At 39.4% G+C, this 26,431-nt stretch overlaps 1 long non-coding RNA gene across 4 annotated transcripts in view; it reads right to left on the minus strand.

Annotated features, from left to right (window-relative positions):
• The window catches only part of LOC105478095 (uncharacterized), a 512,132-nt gene that overhangs the window by 53,746 nt on the left and 431,955 nt on the right, over window positions 1-26,431 (minus strand). For all 4 annotated transcript variants that reach the window (XR_011618284.1, XR_011618285.1, XR_011618287.1 and 1 more), the window contains 2 exons: window positions 25,489-25,621; window positions 23,370-23,475 (listed from right to left, as the gene is read on the minus strand). This is a non-coding gene — a long non-coding RNA (uncharacterized lncRNA). The remainder of the gene's footprint in view (window positions 1-23,369; window positions 23,476-25,488; window positions 25,622-26,431) is intronic.

Here is a 26,431-nt window from a genome sequence, read left to right on the forward strand (position 1 = left end):
GTCACCAACCCACATAAACCTAGTGAATGGCTTCTCCTTTTATGCCATCTGTGTAATGTTCGTCATATTCCACCCACTCTGCAGCCACTGCCTGCTGACCGATGGAATTCTCTGGCTAGGTTGTGAGTCCAGAAGATCATGATACTCACTTGAATGCTGTTCTATTTTTAAATCCCATGATAGAGGTACTCCAGGAGGTAGTTAATAAATAAATTTAATAAACATATGAATAAAAAAGTACATAAATGATCCATCTTGGCAATAATGTATGTTTGCATCCAGGAGCAATAATTTTATTGCATTCTTATCCACTGTGTTGTAATTTAAAACTTTGGAACAGAATTTTACTGCTCCATTGCTCTTCCTCTCCCTTTCTCCTTTATGAGGGACACAGAAGTAAAGAGAATTAGGGGCAGCAAGGAATTAGCATTTACTGAGTGTCCAATCTGTCAATCTCTTTAGGCATCATTTCACTGAGTGTTCACAACAACCCTCAGAGTTAAGCATCAGTGTAGAGACCAGGTTACTGAGGTTCACAGAGTGTAATGACACATCCTTCAAGATATTGGCTGGAATGCAGTCTCTTCTGGAGCTTGAAGTCCTTTTCTAGGCTCACTTGGGCTGTTGGCAGTACCCAGGTCCTTGTGATTATGGGACTGGGGTCTCCCTTTGCTTGCTGGCTGTTGGTCAGGGATTGCTCTCAGCTCCTGGAGTCTGTCCTTAGGGCCTAGCCACAGGGTCCTCTCTCAACATGATGATTGACTTACTCAAAGCCAGTAGGAGGACCTTTCATCTGTCAGCTACAATACAGGTATACAAAATATACTGGAATCATGTCCATCATGTCCACCCCATTACCTTTGTCATACAAAGTAACCTAACGGAGGAAGTGTCATTCCATCATAGTCATAGGTCCCAACCAATTCAGGAGAAGGGACTCTTACAGGGCATGTGTGGCAGCAGTGGGAATTCTGACTACTACAACAGTAACCTGGAAAGACACAGAATTTCCTGTCCAAGGAGCTAGGTTCCAATCCCAATTCCGTAGGTGAATTATTCAATCAACCGTGAGTCTCAGCAATTTGTAGAAATTTGTGGTAACTCATTATACAGCAATAGATTTCCAATAAACCAAGTTGCATGCTTGTACAAAAGTACTAGAGAGTAGTGTCTGCAGAAGGCAGAAAGAAATTCCTTATTTTGCCCTAGATCCTCAACATTCATGACACATTAGAAAGGACTGTCAATCATTCTTATTAAAAAAAAAAAAAAAGAAAAAAACCTCAAATCTGGTCTGCTAGGAAAGCCCATTTTTCCAGCAACAATGTCCTTCTATATAAAAATTATATAGTAATCCCACTGCATTTCTACACACGTAAGTATTTTTCCATCTTTTGGAGTAATTTTACAAGTGGCCAATGACTGAGAACAAAAGAATTGAGTGAAAACACAACTGTATAACACAGTGTCTGGCCAGGCATGCCCGTGCAGAAGGCAGTTCTGCTCAGGTGGGCTTCCTGGCACAGATTTCTGGGGCTAAACTGGCGTGACATCAGACACTAGTTACAGGGGAGCATTCTGGCGGGGCATTTCATGCTGCGGTTCAGCTGAAAAGCAGGTAGGGCTGAGTTCACACAGGTCTCTTTCCTGGGAAGTCTGAAGCGTTGAGTCCCAGCTGGAAGGAGGCCTTGCCAACAAAAATTTCAAAGTTTCACAAGGTCAAAAACCAGCCTGCCCGTGGTCCAGGCTTTCACAGCCTCTACCCACAGATGCCAGTGGGAACTCCCTACCAAAACCAAAAAGGTCTCCCTACATTGCCAAACATGCACTGGGAGAAAAAAAGAAAGAAGAAAACTAATAATTTCTGATTTTTAAACAAAAGGAAAAACATAATTGTCCACTCTCTTTCATTAAGCTATTGGTTCAACTCCAATATTGTATCACTCTACCCTGGGTTTGATAGCAATTTCTATTAAAATAAAAACCATATCTCTAGGATTCATATTCTCCTCATTTTAAATACAGATTTAAGAACATAATTACATATTTTAATATACCTTAACATACATGGGATTTATGTTTATTGATGTGGAAATGAAATTAAAAAGAAATGTGCTCATTTTAAGAATATGCCTACCAAGGAGTAAAAAACATATTCCGACCCCCCAAAAAGATAAATTGGAAATTAGGACAATTTTACCTGAAACAACTCATTCTAAGGGAAAACAAACAAACAAACAAACTCATTTCTATGTTGCTTTTGTTCCTTGCTTTGAAAAATTTTGATTATAACTCAAGATCAACCAAACTGCCTCACCTTTTAAAAAAGATAAAAGACGTTCACAGGAATAGTTTTAAAATAATGAGAAACATTTATCAAACTAGCAAAGGAAATGTAAAGATTTTTCTGATGATGTAGACTTTGAAAGTGATCAAATATGATCCTGGTGATCCAGGGACCAAGACTAATCTCCTAACAATCCACCCTTTATCAAGTTGTGGGCTTCTTAGGAAAACAGGGCACAGAGAAAACCGAGTTCAAGCTTCCAGTTTACTAGCTGAGTATATGATTCAGAAGAATCATCCTCTTTACAAAGAGTACAGTCCACTATTTTTTAAACATGAGATTACTTTAAGAATAAAAATGAATTCCCCTGAAGGATGTTTCAGAGAAATGTATATTTTGACTAGTCTGCCCATTCTTAATGCTAGTAGGCTCTTCCCTATCTAATCCACAAATTAATTGTTCCTTTAAAATCCGAGCACTTGGGCTGGGCGTGATGGCTCATGCCTGTAATCCCAGCACTTTGGGAGGCCGAGGGGGGTGGATCACCTGAGGTCAGGTGTTCGAGACCAGCCTGGCCAACATGGTGAAACTCTGTCTGTACTAAAAATCCAAAAAAAAAAAAAAAAAATTAGCTGGGCATGGTGGTGCGCACCTGTAATCCCAGCTACTCAGGAGGCTGAGGCAGGAGAATTGCTTGAACCTGGGAGGCGGAGGTTGCAGTAAGCCAACATCCAGCCACTGCCACTACACTCCAGCCTGGGCAACAGAGCGAGACTTCAAAAAAAAAAAAAAAAAAAAAAAAATCCAAGCTCTCTAAGAAGGCAAATGGTATAGGCACAATCAGCTTGTTTATTTTATTCTCTGGCTTTTTTTTTTTTTTTCTTTGAGGTTATGTAACTAATCTAAAAGGCATTTTGAGAAATGGTTGATGTTGGACACCCTTGTGTTTTGGAATTCCAGCAACATATCTCAGATCTTTACCTTTATTAGCACAGATGATCCCATACATGCTAGGCCATTTGACTGCAATTGGGCATGGAGAATTAATTTCTTTGCTTAAACAGTTGCTTGCAACCCTGCCTCCTCCTCCTCCACCCACAGCAATGCATGCATTTAGGGGCAGTTGTACCTATACAGGTTTTCTAAACAAACATAATTGATTTCACAATTAGTTTTTCAATATCACTGAAGCCATTTGACAAATTAACTGGTATAATATTAAACAACAGTATTTGAAGGGCTAAGTAGCCACCTCTGGACTGTGGATTCCCAGTGGGGGGCTTCCACTGGAAATCACTCCTGAATTGGGAATTCCTGATAAAAATCCTTCTAATGCTAATTCACCACCCCTGAGGTGTAGGGTGGTGTTGACTTGCACACACACATGTACATAGCATGATTGTATTTTTTTTTTAACAGGAAATCTCAGATAATAATAATATTTCCAGATTCCATAATATACACATAGTTCTAAAATCGTTGGTGTGAGTAGATCTAGAAATTACTGTGTATTCAAGTGGACTATGTATTCAAGTTTCTACAATGGGTGATTTAAAACTTAGCAATCAAAATTTAAATGCGTTAAACACTTGAAATGCACTCTCCCACCTCTTTATATCTATTTTACGGGACTTCCACCTAAGTGTATTCTGATATTTCCATTACTGGTTGTCATAGCTGAATACTGGTAATAACATAAATGCCATGGTTAAGTACATTATGACATACTCATAAAATGGTATGATTTTTAGCTGTAAAACAGAAGGAATAACTAAATATAGAGTGAAAGAAAGAGGATCACCAAAATCTATTTACAGACAAAAATCTCAGAACAGCACATATTTTAAGGGAGTACCTTTTTGAACTTTTTTACAATGTATGTGTTACGATGTTTTTAACTTTCTTTTTTTCTATTAATGTATAATACACTACATACCACTGGCTTTTCTTCTGTGCAGAATTGGGGCAAATTATAAAAAAGTAAAATAGAGATTATTTTTTCCTCCAGACATTTACATTTTTGCTGTGTGCAAGTAGTAAAAGTGAAATCACCTTTACAAAAATTATGAGAGTGAGAAAAATTTGACAAGAAAACTATGGCAGTGAAAGAGATCTGACCTAACTGACTCTGTCTTGCTTTTAACCTCCAACCTGCCCTTTTTCACTCCTCGGTATAGGGAAATCTAACTTTAGGAGGAATTGAGTTTATAATTTAACTTTGGAACAAAGATGATAACAACCCCTTCCTGAAACAAACCCCCTCCTTGACTGAGGATCAGACCTCCTTAGTAAAACTAAAGAGTTAGCCACAAGAGTAGAAATTATGGCTCAGGAATCATGCAGCTGGAGGCCACAAGATTCCTAAACTCCCCAATTACTCCTAGGGATAACATCACGATTGTAAAACCTATAATTGGTGTTCAGTGTATTTTTCAGACCCTGTATCCTGATGAACCAGTGGCACTACCCACACCAGTAAACTGGCCCACCTAGTTATGCAACCCCCCCAGGAGCAGAAGACACCCAGGAGAACTCCCTTCCACCCACCATGATTTAATCCCCAACCCAGCCAATCAGCATTCCTCACTCCCTAGCTCTTTGCCCACCAAATTATCCTTAAAAACCCTCCCAGCCTTCAGGGAGACTGATTTGAGTAATGACTCCATCTCCTGCATGGCCAGCCTCCAGTCAATTAAAGTCTTTCTTTACTGCAATACCATGATCTCAGTGAATTGATTTTGTCTGTGCAGTGGGCAGGACAAACCCATGGGGTGATTACAAATTAACTTAAAATGGTGTTTAAGACTGTTGTATAAGGACGTAAAGAGAAGAGAAGAAAGTTTGGGGGTGGAGAGGGAGATTCACATGAGTTTGGTGAAAAATCATTTTTAGAGAAGTTGAGATTCAGAGTTGAGGATTATGTGTGGGTGGGCATTATGTAAACAGGAAGAAATTAGACAGATGTTCCAGTGGAAAAATTTAATTAACATGTGACAATATCTATGAAAAAAATGTTTTTTTATGGATCTTTCAGAAAAGGGACAATAACTACTTTTCTATCAGGATTAAAATTGATTGAAAGAGTTTTATCAATATCCCCTAATTGTACTAGTTGAACTGAAAATGCCCTATTGGCTGATTTGTATAAATCACCCACATGTAAATACATATATACACGCCCATTCACCAAATATCATTGTTAGTGCAATCAATCCAAGGACACAAGAAACCAGCTTGTCTTTGACACATACAAAGCGGACATCAAATAGCAGTGAGAGGGCTGCAGATATGCTCTCTCAAAGATTCAGACAGAAGGTTCTGAGGTGGATGAATCCAACCACAGCAGTTCAATCAGGTACAAATAAAATTGCTTAAATAGGGGGCGCGCCCAAGATGGCCAAATAGGAACAGTTCCAGCCTCCAGGTCCCAGCGTGAGCAACACAGAAGATGGGTGATTTCTGTATTTTCAACTGAGGTACTGGGTTCATCTCACTGGGGCGTGTTGGACAGTTGGCGCTGGTCCACGGGTGTAGCCTGCCCAGTGAGAGCTGAAGCAGGGTGAGGCATCACCTCAACTGGGAAGTGCAAGGGGGAAGGGAATTAGTTTTCTTAGCCAAAGTAAATTGAGACACACATCACCTGGAAAATCGGGTAACTCCCACCCTGATACTGCACTTTACCAAGGGTCTTAGCAAACGGCACACCAGGAGATTATATCCCACACCTGGCCCAGAGGGTCCCATGCCCACGGAGCCTCCCTCATTGCTAGCACAGCAGTCGGAGATCTAACTGCAAAGTGGCAGCAAGGCTGGGGGAGGGGTGCCCACCATTGCTGAGGCTTAAGTAAGTAAACAAAGCTGCCAGGAAGTTCGAATTGGGTGGGGCCCACCGCAGCTCAAGGAGGCCTGCCTGCCTCTGTAGACTCCACCTCTGGGAACAGGGCATAGCTAAACAAAAAGCAGCAGAAACCTCTGCAGTTATAAATGACCCTGTCTGACAACTTTGAAGAGAAAAGTGGTTGTCCCAGCACCGAGGTTGAGATCTAAGAACAGACAGACTGCCTGCTCAAGTGGGTCCCTGACCCCTGAGTAGCCTAACTGGGAGACACCCCACACTAGGTGCAGACCAACACCTCACACCTCACATGGCTGGGTACACCTCTGAGACAAAGCTTCCAGAGCAAGAATCAGACAGCAACACTTGCTGTTCAGCAATATTCTATCTTCTGCAGCCTCTGCTGCTGACACCCAGGCAAACAGGGTCTGGAATGGACCTCAAGCAAACTCCAACAGACCTGCAACTGAGGGTCCTGACTGTTAGAAGGAAAACTAACAAACAGAAAGGATACAAACACCAAAATGCCATCAGTACATCACCATCATCAAAGACCAAAGGCAGATAAAACCACAAAGATGGGGAAAAAGCAGTGCAGAAAAGCTGGAAATTCAAAAAATCAGAGCGCATCTCCCCCTCCAAAGGAACGCAGCTCATCGCCAGCAATGGAACAAAGCTGGACGGAGAATGACATTGACGAGTTGAGAGAAGAAGGCTTCAGTCGATCAAACTTCTCAGAGCTAAAGGAGGAACTATGTAATCAGCACAAAGAAACTAAAAACCTTGAAAAAAGAATGGATGAATGGATAACTAGAATAACCAATGCAGAGAAGACCTTAAAAGAACTGACAGAGATGAAAACCACAACACGAGAGCTACTTGACAAATGCACAAGCTTCCGTAACTGACTTGATCAACTGGAAGAAAGAGTATCAGTGATTGAAGATCAAATGAATGAAATGAAGTGAGAAGAGAAGTGTAGAGAAAAAAGAGTAAAAAGAAATGAACAAAGCCTCCAAGAAATATGGGATTATGTGAAAAGACCAAATCTATGTCTGATTGGTGTGCCTGAAAGTGATGGGGAAAATGGAACCTAGTTGGAAAACACTCTGCAGGATATCATCCAGGAGAACTTCCCCAACCTAGTAAGGCAGGCCAACATTCAAATTCAGGAAATACAGAGAATGCCACAAAGATACTCCTCGAGAAGAGCAACTCCAAGACACATAATTGTCAGATTCACCAAAGTTGAAATGAAGGAAAAAATGTTAAGGGCAGCCAGAGAGAAAGATCGGGTTACCCACAAAGCGAAGCCCAGCAGACTAACAGCAGATCTCTTGGCAGAAACTCTACAAGCCAGAAGAGAGTGGGGGCCAATATTCAACATTCTTAAAGAAAAGAATTTTCAACCCAGAATTTCATATTCAGCCAAACTAAGTTTCATAAGTGAAGGAGAAATAAAATCCTTTACAGACAAGCAAATGCTTAGAGATTTTGTCACCACAAGGCCTGCCCTACAAGAGATCCTGAAGGAAGCACTAAACATGGAAAGGAACAACCGGTACCAGCCATTGCAAAAACATGCCAAAATGTAAAGACCATCAATGCTAGGAAGAAACTGCATCAACTAACGAGCAAAATAACCAGCTAATATCACAATGACAGGATCAAGTTGACACACAACAATATTAACCTTAAATGTAAATGGACTAAATGGTCCAATTAAAAGACACAGACTGGCAAATTGGATAAAGAGTCAAGACCATCAGTTTGCTGTATTCAGGAGACCCATCTCACATGCAGACACACACATAGGCTCAAAATAAAGGGATGGAGGAAGATCTACAAAGCCAATGGAAAACAAAAAAAAAAAGCAGGGGTTGCAATCCTAGTCTCCGATAAAACAGACTTTAAACCATCAAAGATCAAAAGAGACAAAGAAGGGCATTACATAATGGTAAAGGGATCAATTCATCAGGAAGAGCTAACTGTCCTAAATATATATGCATCCAATACAGGAGCACCCAGATTCATAAAGCAAGTCCTTAGAGACTTACAAAGAGACTTAGACTCCCATACAATAATAATGGGAGACTTTAACACCCCACTGTCAACATTAGACAGATCAACGAGACAGAAAGTTAACAAGGATAACCAGGAATTGAATTCAACTCTGCACCAAGCGGACCTAATAGACATGTACAGAACTCTCCACCCCAAATCAACAGAATATACATTCTTCTCAGCACCACATCACACTTATTCCAAAATTGACCACATAGTTGGAAGTAAAGCCCTCCTCAGCAAATGCAAAAGAACAGAAATTATAACACACTGTCTCTCAGACCACAGTGTAATCATACTAGAACTCAGGACTAAGAAACTTAATCAAAACTGCTCAACTACATGGAAACTGAACAACCTGCTCCTGAATGACTACTGGGTACATAATGAAATGAAGGCAGAAATAAAGATGTTCTTTGAAACCAATGAGAACAAAGATACAACATACCAGAATCTCTGGGACACATTTAAAGCAGTGTGTAGAGGGAAATTAATAGCACTAAATGCCTACAAGAGAAGGCAGGAAAGATCTAAAATTGACACCCTAACATCATAATGAAAAGAACTAGAGAAGCAAGAGCAAACACATTCAAAGCTAGCAGAAGGCAAGAAATAACTAAGATCAGAGCAGAACTGAAGGAGATAGAGACACAAAAAACCCTCCTCCAAAAAATCAATGAATCCAGGAGTTGGTTTTTTGAAAAGATCAACAACATTGATAGACCGCTAGCAAGACTAATAAAGAAGAAAAGAGAGAAGAACCAAATAGACATGATAAAAAGTGATAAAGGGGATATCACCAGTGACCCCACAGAAATACAAACTACCATCAGAGAATACTATAAACACCTCTACGCAAATAAACTAGAAAACCTAGAAGAAATGGATAATTTCCTGGACACTTACACTCTCCCAAAACTACACCAGGAAGAAGTTGAATCCCTGAATAGACCAATAGCAGGCTCTGAAATTGAGGCAATAATTAATAGCCTACCAACCAAAAAAAGTCCAGGACAAGACGGATTCACAGCCAAATTCTACCAGAGGTACAAGGAGGAGTTGGTACCATTCCTTCTGAAACTATTCCAATCAATAGAAAAAGAGGGAATCCTCCCTAACTCATTTTATGAGGCCAACATCATCCTGATACCAAAGCCTGACAGAGATACAACAGAAAAAGAGAATTTTAGACCAATATCCCTGATGAACATTGATGCAAAAATCCTCAATAAAATACTGGCAAACCGAATCCAGCAGCACATCAAAAAGCTTATCCACCATGATCAAGTGGGCTTCATCCCTGGGATGCAAGGCTGGTTCAACATACGCAAATCAATAAACGTAATCCAGCATATAAACAGAACCAAAGACAAAAACCACATGATTATCTCAATAGATGCAAAAAAGGCCTTTGACAAAATTCAACAGCCCTTCATGCTAAAAACTCTCAATAAATTCGGTATTGATAGAATGTATCTCAAAATAATAAGAGCTATTTATGACAAACCCATGGCCAATATCATAATGAATGGACAAAAACTGGAAGCATTCCCTTTGAAAACTGGCACAAGACAGAGATGCCCTCTCTCACCACTCCTATTCAACATAGTGGTGGAAGTTCTGGCTAGGGCAAGAGAAAGAAATCAAGGGTATTCAGTTAGGAAAAGAAGAAGTCAAATTGTCCCTGTTTGCAGATGACATGATTGTATATTTAGAAAACCCCATCATCTCAGCCCAAAATCTCCTTAAGCTGATAAGCAACTTCAGCAAAGTCTCAGGATACAAAATCAATGTGCAAAACTCACAAGCATTCTTATACATCAGTAACAGACAAACAGAGAGCCAAATCATGAATGAACTCCCATTCACAACAGCTTCAAAGAGAATAAAATACCTAGGAATCCAACTTACAAGGGATGTAAAGGACCTCTTCAAGGAGAACTACAAACCACTGCTCAGTGAAGTAAAAGAGGACACAAACAAATGGAAGAACATACCAAGCTCATGGATAGGAAGAATCAATATTGTGAAAATGGCCATACTGCCCAAGGTAATCTATAGATTCAATGCCATCCCCATCAAGCTACCAATGACTTTCTTCACAGAATTGGAAAAAACTGCTTTAAAGTTCATATGGAACCAAAAAAGAGCCCGCATCTCCAAGACAATCCTAAGTCAAAAGAACAAAGCTGGAGGCATCACGCTACCTGACTTCAAACTATACTACAAGGCTACAGTTACCAAAACAGCATGGTACTGGTACCAAAACAGAGATACAGACCAATGGAACAGAACAGAGTCCTCAGAAATAATACCACACATCTACAGCCATCTGATCTTTGACAAACCTGAGAAAAACAAGAAATGGGGAAAGGATTCCCTATTTAATAAATGGTGCTGGGAAAATTGGCTAGCCATAAGTAGAAAGCTGAAACTGGATCCTTTCCTTACTCCTTATACAAAAATTAATTCAAGATGGATTAGAGACTTAAATGTTAGACCTAAAACCATAAAAACCCTAGAAGAAAACCTAGGTAATACCATTCAGGACATAGGCATGGGCAAGGACTTCATGTCTAAAACACCAAAAGCAATGGCAACAAAAGCCAAAATTGGCAAATGGGATCTCATTAAACTAAAGAGCTTCTGCACAGCAAAAGAAACTATCATCAGGCAACCTGCAGGATGGGAGAAAAGTTTTTCAATCTACTCATCTGACAAAGGGTTAATATCCAGAACCTATAAAGAACTCAATCAAATTTACAAGAAAATAACAAAGAACCCCATCAAAAAGTGGGCAAAGGATATGAACAGACACTTCTCAAAAGAAGACATTCATACAGCCAACAGACACATGAAAAAATGCTCATCATCACTTGCTATCAGAGAAATGCAAATCAAAACCACAATGAGATACCATCTCACACCAGTTAGAATGGCGATCATTAAAAAATCAGGAAACAACAGGTGCTGGAGAGGATGTAGAGAAATAGGAACACTTTTACACTGTTGGTGGGAGTGTAAACTAGTTCAACCATTGTGGAAAACAGTGTGGCGATTCCTCAAGGATCTAGAACTAGAAATACCATTTGACCCAGCCATCCTATTACTGGAGATATACCCAAAGGATTATAAGTCATGCTGCTATAAAGACACATGTACACGTACGTTTATTGCGGCACTATTCACAACAGCAAAGACTTGGAATCTACCCAAATGTCCATCAGTGACAGACTGGATTAAGAAAATGTGGCACATATACACCATGGAATACTATGCAGCCATAAAAAAGGATGAGTTTGTGTCCTTTGTAGGGACATGGATGCAGCTGGAAACCATCATTCTCAGCAAACTATCACAAGAAGAAAACCAAATACCGCATGTTCTCACTCATAGGTGGGAATTGAACAATGAGATCACTTGGACACACGAAGGGGAACATCACACACCGGGTCCTATTGTGGGGAGGGTAGGGGGGAGGGGTAACATTAGGAGATATACCTAATGTAAATGACGAGTTAACGGGTGCAGCATACCAACATGGCACCTGTATATATATGTAACAAACCTGCATGTTGTGCACATGTACCCTAGAACTTAAAGTATAGTAATAAAAAAATTGCTTAAATAGCAGTGAATAATTAGAAATTAGAAAATAGCAACAGAAAAACAAATACAGAACAAGTCAGTTCATGAGGCAGTTTAAATTAAAATGATTCACTAATAATTTGATCTTATTGGCCGCCAGAGGCAAGTGAAATTATGAAAAATAATGAATACAAGATAAATGTGTCCCCAGTGTCAGTTCGATTTGTAGTGTCTCTGTTATTTTCCAGTTTCTAAACTGTTAGCAAATTAGGAAACATTTCCATCTCCGTCAGTGGAGGACTTACTCTGCTTCCAAAGTAAACACATTCACGAAGGAGTGTGTCTATAGTAAAAGGCTCTTTAACATAGAACAGAGGCATTTAAATCTCTTTCAATTTGGCTAATATCCTGAGGAATCTTAAACCTATATCTTTACTAAAGATCATCAAATACTTCCAAAGCAATTGGGATTTTTCCTCTCATTTCTGGAGGCAGATAAATCCCCTTGAATGAAGCAGCGCTCGGTTACTTCATTATTTCTCATATGTTTGCTGTATTAGTAAGCCACAGCCATGAAAAGAGCCATTCCTTCCACTTCTGCCCAAGAAGGAAAGTTCATAATTTAGAGATTTCTACACACCTTGACCCTTCAGTGTGCTATTGGTGCAAAATATGTGTTCCCTTCAAGTTTGATGCCCGCGATGGTATTGGGTGGATTGGCTTACTGGAAGTGAGGTGCATTCTTTGTCTGATGTTCCCATCTCCCTTGGACTTTCCTCTTAATTTTTTTTCCCTTGCATGTTTTAGGAAATGCAGACAGCAAAATAAACAAAAAACTACACTTTGGATGGCAATAATAATTTTCTGTATTTGATGGAATTTAGTTTTTCATTCAATAACTACCAATGTTGATACACAGCAATGGGAGTAAAACAGATTTTTCTAGATTAATGAATGGTTCTCAAAATGTGGTCTCCAGACGAGTAGCATCAGCATTCCCTGGGGATCTCTTAAAAATAAATTATTTGGTTCCTGTAAGGTTGGCACACAGTTGTAGATGATTAGCAAGGCGATTCTAATGTGTGATTGTAATGTGTGATGATGTATATGAGCCATTATTCTAGATGTTAATCAGAAATACCAGCATACTTCAAAAAAGAACACTCCTATGTAATATATTTTCAGTGTAGCACAGTGCTATGCCTATATTTATATTTCATGGTTAAGCCCTTTTACTGTTAAAAAGCCCTTGATATTTTTAAAAAATATTATGGCTCATTGATTAATGCATATTTACAAATAGTAATATGCTTCAGGTTACCTGATAATATCAATGTATGATGACCTATACAAATTTCTCTTCTTTGAAGGCTTAAATAACCCCAAAAATGAGGAAACAATGAAAAAGAACGGCACTACCTTGGAAAAATAGCATGAGTGATGCAATTTAATGGACGCACACTTGATCTATGGCATGCTAAATGCTGAGTATGGGTTATTTCATTTAAACCTCACAACAAACCTATGTGAGGGATACTCATAACATCTGCACTTGACCCAGAAAAAAACTGAATTTCAAAGTGATTGAATGTCTTACTGAAGGGGCCATAGTTAGGGAAGCAGCATTTAATACCCCAGAACCATACCACCCATACTTTTCCCCTCTGTGGCTGCCTCATTCATTAAAATAACTCCACTTGTGTTCTTTTTAATTAGAGTTGAAAATTCTTTTTTGCAAGAAATCAGCTTTATTGTCCATGCTCTGATGTAAGGGCATGTAGATAAACCACCATGAGTGAAATTACAGTGAAGTTTCTCATTAGTTGTTTAGAGTAGGATTGTGTGTGGGGAGAAGAGAGCTAGGTGAGGATGGAAAGTGTGGCCTCCCTCCAGTGTGAAGGAGACAATATTTTTACAGCAATCTTGTTTTAACCATGCTCATCTAAGCCCAGCAGCTAGGAATATGACTCTGGGTGGAATGGTATCTTTTCTAAGATGTCATGATGTCATTTCTCTGTCTCCTTTTTTTTTTTTTTTTTTTTGAGATGGCATTTCACTCCATTGCCCAGGCTGGAGTGCAGTGGCACAATCTTGGGTCACTGCAACCTCTGCCTCCTGGGTTTGAGTGCTTCTTGTGCCTCAGTCTCCCGAGGAGCTGGGACTACAGGCGCATGATACCACACCCCACTAAGTTTTGTATTTTTTGTAGAGATGAGGTTTCGCCATGTTAGCCAGGCTGGTCTCAAACTCCTGGCCTCAAGAGATCTGCCTGCCTCCGCCTCTCAAAGTGTTGAGGTTACAGGCATAAGCCACTATGCCAGGCCTAAGATGTCACTTCTTATAAGCAGTCTGCTAGTACCTTAATCTCAGCATCTACTCAACAAAAGTTTATTCTGGAAGCTAAATGAGCCACACAGAGGATGAATAATAATTAATAAAGAGTTAAATGAATTCAAATGATGGAACTCAAGACATTTGTAGACATGTTGGTTTCCACAGCTTAGGTTTACACTACTGATAGTTTATATAGAAACATAGGTTATGTTTAACCTATGTGTGTGTGTATGTGTCTCTTATATAAGAGGAGATATAGCAGAAATGTAAATCATTAGAATTTTTAAACTTCTGTCTTAATATCTCAAGTCTGCTCAAGGAATGTTGATCTCTTGCTTTCAAGTTAACCCGGATTGTTAATTTTCTGGTTTTTAACAGAAATTCCTACACCACTGGAAGGGTTTCCTGGCAAAATGATTCCACGCTGGCCAAATCATTCCTCTGATCTAAGGCAACAGGCTCTTAACTCTCCTCCCATTCTTGCCCCTTTGAACTTATCCCCACCCCGAAGTCAGAGTAAACTTATTAAAATATAAGTTAAATCTTATTTCTTCCCTGTTCAAAACCTCCCAGTGATTTCTCAACCAATTCAGTGTAAAAGCCAAAGCCCCTAATACGGCTCCTGCCCTTACACAATCTGTCCCTCTATATTCTGATGGGTTCTCCTTTTCTTTTCCCTGGCATCCCTGTCTCCTGGCTTACCTCCTTGCCATTCCTGGAAAACCTTTGATTTCCCCATCCTCATGTCCCTACCTCCATTTTTCTCAAGCCAGCCTATTTTGACTTGTGTAGTTTGTGTTACTACAAGACGTATGTGCTTCTTCGTCACCCCTTCACTCTCTAGGGCTAAGGACTAACTCTGAGCTTCTACAATAGTTCCATGCACATCATGGGCACCCAGTAAATGTTTGTGTCATGAACGAATATATGGTGAGACCATCTAGGGCAGCTCAACACAAATATAACACAAATCCCACCAGAATATTCAGCACAGAGTCAAGAATTGTCACTCAGGAATGGAAGGCCATAACCCTGTATTTTACATATCATTTGAGATGGCCCCAATTTATAACAGATTCAGTGTCTCCCATTTTTTTCATTGATGGTAAATTGGACACAGAATGTTTTCATTAGTCTTGTTGCACCTGGCCTGTGCTTTATATATAACAAGCCCAACTGAGACTTTAAGTCATTGGCACTGGTTCCAGTTTTCCACAGTTTGCCTCCCCTCATCCCTCTTGGTCCTCAGAACACTATCATTACCACCCCAATGACTGGAAAGAAAGTGACAAAATGTGCACCTTCATAGGATTTTCTACTTCATTTTCTGGGAAAATCTTTTCATATCTTCTCCCAACCTGGCCTCAGGTATTTCTTTCTATTGTCCTGCACTTGCTGAAAAGAGGTAAGACTCTGAATTTGAGGGAAAAATAAGAAAGAATTATATTATTTTCCATATGTTTTCTTTAGCTTGAGTTACAACAGTGATTCAAGCATTGTTTCTTTTTGCAATCATATGAATTATACAATTTTACAATTTGTCTGGCAAATTGGTTAAAGCAATTTCAATGCAAAGACGATTTACGAATAACAATGTAGGAATATTACTGCCTAGCTGAACTATCTTGGATACTCTCCCTCACTTCCATGTATTTCAGCTGCTTCATCTATAAGAGGAGCCATTTGGACTAGATTTCCTTCCAATCCTGTGCAGGTCTACTTTCAGTTTATTGTGTGCCAATCAAATCTTTCTACTTAACTTGGAGTAGAACCACATCTGTGTTAATTTAATACAAGTTTCAAGATGTCTACTGTGACCATGAGATAGTCTTTTATGCTATTATACAGTTATTAGTAATTCCATTATAATCGTCAGGAGAATAAAAAAAGAAAAACCTCATTAAGTAAACAAGCAAAAATAGCTATAGGTCGATGATGTCAAAAGCTAAATATACATGGAAAAAAGAGGTTAAGAAAACTATGCTTTATCCACAGGATATTAAACTTTTTTGGATTTTTGACTCAAGCATTAAAAAAAAAAAAATAGACATGTCTTCATCCTGTGCAATTTCTGCCTAGATTACCAAAAGTCACTGTGGCCACTGAATCATCACTACAGCTGCCCGCAGATACTCTACTGAGCTTTAGGACACATCATCTTCCTGGCTGGTCACTGAGCCTGTCCAAAGTTGGCATGTATTTATATTTTTCAAATGAGGAAGAAATGCTTTGTCTTTTCTAAAGCAGGAATTTAACTTCAAGTCATAGAGTCATGTGTTACTTAATGACAGGAACACTTGTGAGAAATGCTTCATCAGATGACTTTGTTGTTACACAAACATGCACAACAAACCTAGGTGGTACAGCCTACTACACACCTAGGCAAGGTGGTGTAGCTTAGTGCTCCTGGGCTACAAACCTGTACAGCATGTGACTACACTGAATATTGTAAGAAATTGTAACATAATGACAAGTATTTGCATATCTAAATATAGCCAAACATAGAAAAGGTAATGCATTGCACTGTGACACTATGACAGCTACAGTGTCACTAAGTGATAAGAATTTTTCAGCTACATTATAATTTTATGGGACTACCACTGTATGTGCAATCATTATGTGTCATGTGACTGTGTTGAGAATTTCCTTTTGCTAGTATAAGATCATCCACAAATTCCAGTCATTGTTATTCACAATGGACTATATCACTCACTGGAATTGCCTTCTTTTTTATTTTCAGAGCTGAGCTCTGTCACCCTGGCTGGAATGCAGTGGTGCAATCACAGTTCACTGCAGCCTTGAACTCCTTGGCTCAAGCTATCTTCCCGCCTCAGCTTCCTGAGTAGCTGGGACTACAGGTGCACCACCAAACCTGCACAGCCTGCTTTATCAGAAAACTTATCACCACCCCTTGATTTATGACACTTAATTTTTTGGTTAACATTATACAAACTAGTTATTAATATGACTTTTCTAACTAATGACTAAAAATAAGAATCCTCTTGATTGAAACTTATCTTAAGGCTATGCATATGAGGTAAAGTTATGATATCTAAATTTAAGGTATGCTTGAGATAATCTCTTCTAACACACACACACACATGCACACATGTGCACACAAATGCACATTTCCATTCCTTTTGGTCTCCTTAAAGCAATGGCTCTCAACCAGGGGGAGATAATGAGTTAGGTCTCCTCCCTCATTTCTAGAACATGTCTAGAAGCAATTTCAGTTGCCACCATTGGGGGATAAGGGTGCTGCTGGCATCCAGTGGGTAGAGAGTGGGGATGCTGCAAAACCCCATACAATGTACAGGGCAGGCCGTCATACAAAAGAGTCCTCTGGCCCCCTAAATTCTGTAGTGATAAAGATGAGAAACTCCACCCAAAACAAAGAAAAACACACACACACAAAATAATCCTTACCTTTCAAAAAAAGTTTTGTCAACCTATTTTACTAATAGTTTTTTTTTTTTTTAAGCATCTTGGATATTTTGCATTATTTTTTATTTTGTGTTGTTACAGGACCAGTAGGTCCATAGGCTTGCTGCCTAGTAACAGACCAGTCCACCAAGACAACAGGGTTTGCAGCAGAGAAAGAGTTCAATTATTGTAGGTTAGCTGAGTAAGGATGACAAATGATGAGAGGGACCCTCAATGACTCCCTGGGGAGTTCTTGACTGGAGTTTTAAGGGGATCTTGGAGGGTAAGGGGCTGGAAAATTGGGATTGTTGATTGGTCAAGGTAAGAGGAATTAAATCATGGGTATGTGGAAACTGCATTCCTTGGTGAGTCAGCTCTTCATGGGGTCCTTTAGACTAGCTGATGTCAGTGCTTTCGTTGGTACTCAAGACCTGAAAGAGTATCTCAAATGCAAAATGTAACACTTAACAATACTTAAGATGTTACCTATAGAGCAGTCAAGGGGAGCTATAATGTCTTAAAGGGTGTATGTGATCTGGGGGCCATAGGTAGCAAACACCTATGAGGAAGGGTGTTAGAGAGCAGGCTGACCTAGTCATTAATGCTGAGTGAGCTGCAAGCTTGGTTTATTTTCATTTCTCCTCTTCCCTTCTTCCCTGCTTAATTTTATAAGATTTATAGGGATGGTATCAGTATTTTCAGGTTTTTTTCCCCATTCAATTTGTTCTGGCCAATTACCCTAGTCCTAGAAATGCTATGCATGCTTTGCTGATGATCTCAGCACAGTTCTCAGTGAAGACAACAGACCAACGCATTGACACCAAGGTGAGCCCAGTGCAGATGACTAAAGCACTACTTCTAGAAAAGTTAACATATTTTACTGCAATCCTGTTAGAAACTTTACCCTCCTGTCTGAAAAAATTAGTATTGATTGCACTGTCTTATGAATGACTGGCTAATCACACATAAATGGACAACAATTATTTTCAATTGTTTTATTTTCTGATATCTGTAATAATTCATGTGGCTTGAACTCAAGCCTATTTTTTTGAAGTTGCTTGCTATGTTTTTCTGAAGATGCAAAGGTACGACAAGATTATTTTTATTTGTTGAATGCAGGATGTGTCAATGCTTCATCAGATTGCATTCACAGGTTATTTTCTTCTCCTCTGTTATTTGAATCAGCTCAAAATTCCTGAGAGAGTGTAGGAAGATGAGTCATGATAATGTTCTTTCATTGAACACATGCTGCACTTTCTTTTTTTTTTTTTTTTTTTCGAGACTGAGTCTCGCTCTTTCACCCAGGCTGGAGTGCACTGGCGTGATCTCTGCTCACTGCAACCTCTGCCTCCGGGGTTCAAGCAATTCTTCTGCCTCAGCCTTCTGAGTTTCTGAGACTACAGGTGTGCGCCACCACATCCAGCTAATTTTTGTATTTTTAGTAGAGACAGGGTTTTACCATATTGGCCAGGCTGATCTCGATCTCCTGATCTCAGGCAATCTGCCCACCTTGGCCTCCCAAAGTGTTGAGATTGCAGATGTGAGCCACCATGCCCAGCCCATGCTGCACTTTCTAAGAGTTAGGGAACTTTGCCACAGGTTTCTTCATACTATGGCAACCACTACTGCTCCCTGATCATATAAAACCCCGTTGGGGCGGCTGGACCCAACACCAGGCCGTGGGAGCTACGAAGTCCGGCAGAGTCAAAAGAATGAGAAAAGATAAGTTTAAGAGTGCATAAAGTGGGTCCAGGGGGCCAATGCTAGTATGGAAGCTGTGAAGGGCCCGAGCTCTGGGAGCCCACACTATTTATTGGTAATCAAACAAAGAAGCAGGTGGTAAGGATGTGGGGGTTGAAAGGAAGTGGTGCATCAAGCACATGATCTATAGCTGTGATGGTTTAGTATTTCCTTTGAAGCACATGGAACATGTTCTGCTACTTGAGATAATGGGGGACATGTTCTACTTTAAGATACAATTGTTTTATGAGCCTGGGAGTGCTAGAAGCGAGAAGCCAGCAAGTCTAGACACACTCCAGAGGCCACGAGGGGTTTTATGCCCTGAGCCTTGGATTCCATCTAAGCCATGAGGGGTTTTATGCCCTGGGCTTAGATTATGGTGCACAGGGCAGCCTTCCACCCTTTGGCAGAGAGCTTGGCATTCCAAAGGCCACGAGGGGTTTTAGGCCCTGGACCCTGGATGTCTTCCAAGACTCTTTTACATTATGTCAGATATGCAAGCCCTGCGTCACCTTTTCTCCCAACAAATCCAACCTAATAATAAGAGATATAACAGAAAAACACATTTATTTTCATGATGAAAATGTTCTTAAAAGGAAGCAATCTGTTTTCTTGCTTTATACCACTTTAACTTCCATCCAACAAAAATTTTCTCTAATTATTTTAATGCATGGGGTAAAAGGATAGATTTTAGTCAAATGCCTAGACATACAATGGTGACTGCAAATAAACAGCTATTGTTTTGATCCTTATCTTAGAGTGACTCTGGTGGAAATATTTACAGATGAAATAATGTGATGTCTGAGAATCTCTTCCACTTACTGTGATGGGGATAGGATGAGGTTGTGGCAGGACTGACAGTCTGAGGCAAAGTGATGGGAGCAAAGACTCCCATTATACTATTTGGTCTATTTTAGATGTGCCCCAAATTCCTCTCATCATGATATTTGTAAAAGTGGCCTTTAAGGATATATATGCATCACATTTATATAAATGACACTCATCATTTATAAGTGAGGGAGCTAGACACAGCATTTTGTGGGCTATTAAGATAATTGGAAGGTTCTGGATGTTAAGGTGCACCTTTGCAATAAGGTGTCATATTGCAAAGCCAGCTGTGGCCTTGTCCTGATGTGGTGCTGAATGTCCTGCAAACTACTAGTGTCTGTCTTGATTCCTTTCTTAGCTCTTCAATTCCATCTTGGCATAGTTACTTTTCCTGCCAAGAACAGAGTTCAAAGAATGTTGCTTATTTCCTTTAAAAGTTTTCATCTTTCCCATTTGATATGGTTTGACTGTGTCCCCACCCAACACTCATCTTGAATTGTAATCCCCATGTGTCATGGGAGGGACCTAGTGGTGAAGTGATTGGATTATGGGGGTGGTTTCCCCCATGCTGTTCTCGTGATAGTGAGTTCTCATGAGATCTGATGGTTTTATAAGTGTCTCACATTTCCCCTGCTAGCACTTCTCTCCTGCTGCCATATTAAGAAGGATGTGTTTGCTTCCCCTTCTGTCATGATTATAAGTTTTCTGAGGCCTTCCCAGCCACACAGAACTGTGAGTCAATTAAACCTCTTTCCTTTATAAATTATCCAGTTTTGAGCAGTTCTTTATAGCAGTGTGAGAATGAATTAATACACCATTGTTCACAGTAACAGGTTTTCAACTTGATTAATGAGATATCTATATGTTTATTTTTCTAGTTGCTGTGTAGTCAGTATTTATCAAAAGTATAGGTTCTTTTTTTTTTTTTTGAGACGGAGTCTCGCTCTGTCGCCTAGGCTGGAGTGCAGTGGCACGATCTCACTGCAAGCTCTGCCTCCCGGGTTTACGCCATTCTCCTGCCTCAGCCTCCCGAGTAGCTGGGACTACAGGCGCCTGCCACCTCACCTGGCTAGTTTTTTGTATTTTTTAGTAGAGACGGTGTTTCACTGTGTTAGCCAGGATGGTCTCGATCTCCTGACCTCGTGATCCGCCCATCTTGGCCTCCCAAAGTGCTGGGATTACAGGCTTGAGCCACCACGCCCGGCCCATACTTTTTATCTACCTCATTGCTCAGCAAACTACAGTGCCCACCCCACCAGGCCAAATTGAGGCCCACTGGTTGGTTTTTGTAAGTAATGTTTTATTGGAACACAGTCATGCTCATTTGTTTATGTACTGTCTATGGCTGCTTTTGTGTTTAAAAGGCAGAGTAGCTGTGACAAAGAACATACCGTATGCAAAGCCTAAAACATTACTTCTGATCATTAAGAAAAAATAAATTGCTTACCCCTTATCTACCCTATAGTTTTAAGAATCTGTGTTGAGTATTTTTTCTTTTAAATGTGATATATATTTATGGTGTTTGATTTTATTATACATTAATATGCATACAACTCAAAAGAGTTCTATTATATTTTGACAAAATATCCTAATTGCCAAGAAAATGAAAATTTGGCCCTTGTACAGAGGAAGAAAAATATCTTAATTTTATTTCTTTTTATACTTGAGGCCTTTAGTTTCACTTTATTCTACTTTAAAATATTTCCAATGCCATTGAGCAATAGCTAATGAGTTAGTTTTTATATAATCAAAATATTTTCTTCTAAAAGTACCTTTGTAACTGAACAAATGTCTAAACTCCTTGGAATCTGCTCTGACTAGAGTTGAACAGTAAAGGCTTATAAAGCTTGCTTAGTTGAAGAATGTAATTTGGCATAAAATAAAGAAGGTGAGTAAATGCAAAGTTTTAGCAAGTTTAATGTCTATTTGAGCAAAAGGTGGGTCAGTAATTTGAAAATGCATGGGAATGGGTTGGTTCCTTAAGCACTGGTAGAGGTAGAGGCTTGGCATGGAAACAAAAGAAGAGCTTAAAAAAACCTGACAATGCTTTCTTAGGGGGTTATGCTCCACTTAGGAAACAATTTCTCTTTTTGACCATGATTTAGGTTGCATTAGCTTGTTGTTAATCTTTGAAAGGATGCACTTGTGTGTGTGCATGGGTGCGTGTGTGTGTGTGTGCATACCTGATATTAAGTTTTCTAATAATTATCTGGTTAAAGACCAAGAAGATTGAGGAGATAAAACTTCCCCTCACAGTGACAAGTTGACCTGGAAGGGACTTAACCTAGAGTATTTATTTATTTCAACTGGAGTTCTTCTGTTCAATACACACGGTAGCCAGTTGCCACTTGCAGCAGCTTAAATCAAACTAGTTAGAAATCAATAAAATGAGAAATTCAGTTCCTCTGTCTCAGCACATTTCAAGTGCTCATATCCATGTGAGGCTAGGGCTACCATACTGGAAAGCACAGGGTCATGGAGCTTTGCCATCATGACAGAAAGATGATGAATGTCGTGTTTCTGAACTTTTCTCAAGAGTTGGGTTACCAAGCCCCTTCTGCTAATACTTGAATGATCATAACTCAGATTTTAGAAAAGGCAAAGTTTCAAAACCTTGTATTATATGAATTTCACTCCTAGAGAAATAATGTTCAATTTGGAGGTAGAAGCAAGTTTGGCAAGTTGGAGGTAATGTTCTCTTGACTTTGAGTTGATGATTGGGTTGGTAGAGGGCTGAGAACTGTTATTCTGTCTCTTTCTCTTTTTCTCACTGGTTTCCAGCTTTTGTTTTTACGTTAACTCTACCTTTTGTCTCTCTCTCCCCACAATTCAAAGAAAAAATGTCTTCGGGATCACTGCACATGGCTAGAACTGGAATATATTAAGAGCTGATGCCACGTGAATTTTTTTTTTCATTTCCCCTGGACAGTAATATTTGATATTCGGTTGTGGAGAAGGTTTATTTTTTGGTCACTAAAACTAGCTCTAGATATTCTTCAACTTCCACTAAAGTTTGCTTCACAATACTGTATTGTAGGGAAATGACGGAAAGGAAGTGTCATGTTATTCACATCACCATTCCAACAGGCCCACACGCCAATGGTGACATTTAGTGATTGCAATAACAGAGTCAACTGAGAATACTGGTATTTCAGTATTTAACTGCAGAAGACATGTTTAAAACATTATATTTTGAGGGGAAATGGAAGTCCAACTTTTTATTGTAACAAAATTATAAATTTTATTCCAAAAACAAAAATCATGACTTACCTTTTTCTTCCTTTTGAAAAATTTTCTGTCTTTTATTTATTCTTAGACTGTCCCAAGGAACAAACAGCTTTATCTTCTTTAGTTTCATTATGTATAGATGGATAAACTGAAGAAGAAATTTCCTGTGTTAATTTCAAATTTTCGTATACATATTTCACTTATTTGGAAAACTTCTCAGGAGTTACTCTGGGGATAGGATTCTCACTTTGTCTTTTTTGTTGTTGTTCTTCTTCTTAAGAATTTTGAAATTCACTTCTTGGCATACATCACTATGTACCCAATGAATATGTACAATTATTATTTGTCTATTTTTTAAAAAAGAGAAGAAAAGAAAAAGGTTTTAAAAATGTGGAGCTAAGTACCAAAAGAAATACTTAAAAAATTGTTTTCAGTATAAAAAAGTTTCTAACATTTCTATTCGAGGACACAATTTTGTTGGTAAAGAAGAGTCTTATTCACCAAATATTTTCATCATAAATTATTAGTTATGAATAAATATTGAATTCATCAATAAATATGAGTGAACATGAGTGACTCACTGGAATTAATAAGTTGTGGATTCCAGTTTCAGGTTACAGTTACTGATCTTGATTTCAGGGCTATAATATAACCTGCATATCCTGGTAATCATGTATCATACGATTCATATCAACTTTTGGTAGTTGTTTCAATGCCATAGACAGTCCTTCAGGAATGGCCCCAGACTGGTTCATTATTTTTAATTTTAATTTTATTATTATTAATATTTTTTGAGATGGAGTCTCACCCTGTCACCCAGGCTGGAGTGCAATGGTGCAATCTCGGCTCACTGCAACCTCTGCCTCTGGGGTTCAAGTGATTCTCATGCCTCAGCCTCCCAAATAGCTGGTATTACAGGCGTCTCCCACTACATCCAGCTAATTTTTGTATTTTTACTAGAGATGGGGTTTCACCATGTTGGCCAGGCTGGTCTTGAACTCCTGACCTCAAGTGATCCACCCTCCTTGGCCTTCCAAAGTGCTGGGATTACAGGCATGAGCCACTGTGCCCGGCCTGTCATTTATTCTTTATCTGGTTCAGGAGTTAAACTGGAGCTTATTTATGTATTTATGTATTTATTTATTTATAGAGATGATGTTTCACCATATTGCCCAGGCTGGTCTCAAACTCCTGATCTCAAGTGATCCTCCTGCCTCAGCCTCCCAAAGTTCTGGGATTACAAGCGAGAGCCACTGCACCTAGTCTGGTTCATTCTTAAGCTTTGGACGTTTCCCTCTTTGGCGGGCAGGCTGCCAGTCATTCAGTTTCTGTTCAGTTTTTCTAACTGGGAAAATTAGCCTTAGTATTGTATGATTCCTCTAGTCTAGGAGGTACAGTTTGAGGATGCCCTAATTTCTCCTCTTTCCCAGACAATTTCTGGGGGCGAGGGAAGGGTAAGTTAGGTTGAGATGGCTTGAGAGCATAACAAATGAGAGCATCAAAAGTGTCAGAAGTGCAGATAGAAAGACAACAGAGTTTCTATTTTAATCCAGGAACAGACTGCATTTTGGTGTTTACCAAATAGCATAGTTAAAATGCTATATATACAAAGTAAATTTGCAACACATTACTTATGCAGTTGACCTTATCTCACTTTTAAGGATTCATGTCCTACTGTATTCCTAGACACTCCAGCCTCAAATATTTGAAGATCAGCAATCCTTTTGGCATCACTTCAGCTTTCTTTTCTATAGCTAAATTTAAGAAAAATACATTTACTAATTCTTACTTTAAACACATGGTCCTTAAAACATTTCTATCTGAATCTCTGTCTATCTGCATATCCTGGTATCCATATATCAAAAGTCTGCAATCATGTCCTCTACACTGGTTACATTTGAGGTGAACTTTGGGTATGTCATTTCAATGCCTTTTCCCCCAAGTACTTTACATTTTGTAGAATTGAATAATTTTTCTACACACAATAAAGTCCTTTCTACAATTTAGTTAATGAGTTCTATGATGTTAGATGTCTTGCTTGGCTTACTTTTTTTAGTTATAAATTATTATGTAGAGAATATCTACATTTAAATCTTGGCTTTTTTTTCACTATGTAGGGCCAAATTCTTTGATATAGAATTGCTAAGTCCAAACCAAATACCTGTTTGCACTTGAGGCATATTGTCATGCTGTCTTCCAGAAATGTGCAGCCTCCGAGAATGCCTTCTTCACTGCCCTTCTGTTGGTGTCATTTTAAAGTGGTTGATCTAGACCTCTCTTCTAAAATAATAATGCTGTCGGGATCAAAAGACAAAATACAGAAATTATAGGTCTCTTTCATTTTCTGTTTATGCAAAGATTGGTTGAAGACATCATTTGGCAATGGAGACCGGGGCGGGGGGGGGGGGAGGGGAGCGGGGAACAGATAAATAGGTGCAAGCATGATGCTTTTAGATACTCTTCAGTGAGTATCTGTAAAAGTTCTTCCCTGAATGGAAATTTGTCTCCAAAACAGGGTTCCTGTGTCTCTTCTTCTATCACGTTGCAACCTTTCCAAGGACTTTTTTTTTTTTTTTTTTTTTTTTTTGAGACGGAGTCTGGCCCCGTCGCCTAGGCTGGAGTGCAGTGGCACGATCTCGGCTCACTGCAAGCTCTGCCTCCCGGGTTCACACCATTCTCCTGCCTCAGCCTCCCGAGTAGCTGGGACTACAGGCACCAGCCACCACGCCCGGCTAATTTTTTGTATTTTTAGTAGAGACGGGGTTTCACCGTGTTAGCCAGGATGGTCTCGATCTCCTGACCTCGTGATCCACCCGCCTCAGCCTCCCAAAGTGCTGAGATTACAGGCGTGAGCCACCGCGCCCGGCTCCAAGGACTATTTTTGCTTAAACAATATATTCAAACATCGGAGACCACACTGTTAGAATCATAATTATTTGAAATGTACATATACTGGACTAACCAGTTATATATGCACTGTCTTTTTTATGTGTCATAAAAGTAAAGTCCCATACATTCATAAGGTAGTGTACCCTATGCTGAAGCCCCTGTATTGTTAAATATACATATTGAAACCCAAAAGGCTCAAAGAATTGACATCATAC

This window comes from Macaca nemestrina, chromosome X, assembly GCF_043159975.1.
Source record: "Macaca nemestrina isolate mMacNem1 chromosome X, mMacNem.hap1, whole genome shotgun sequence".
NCBI lineage: Eukaryota > Metazoa > Chordata > Mammalia > Primates > Cercopithecidae > Macaca > Macaca nemestrina.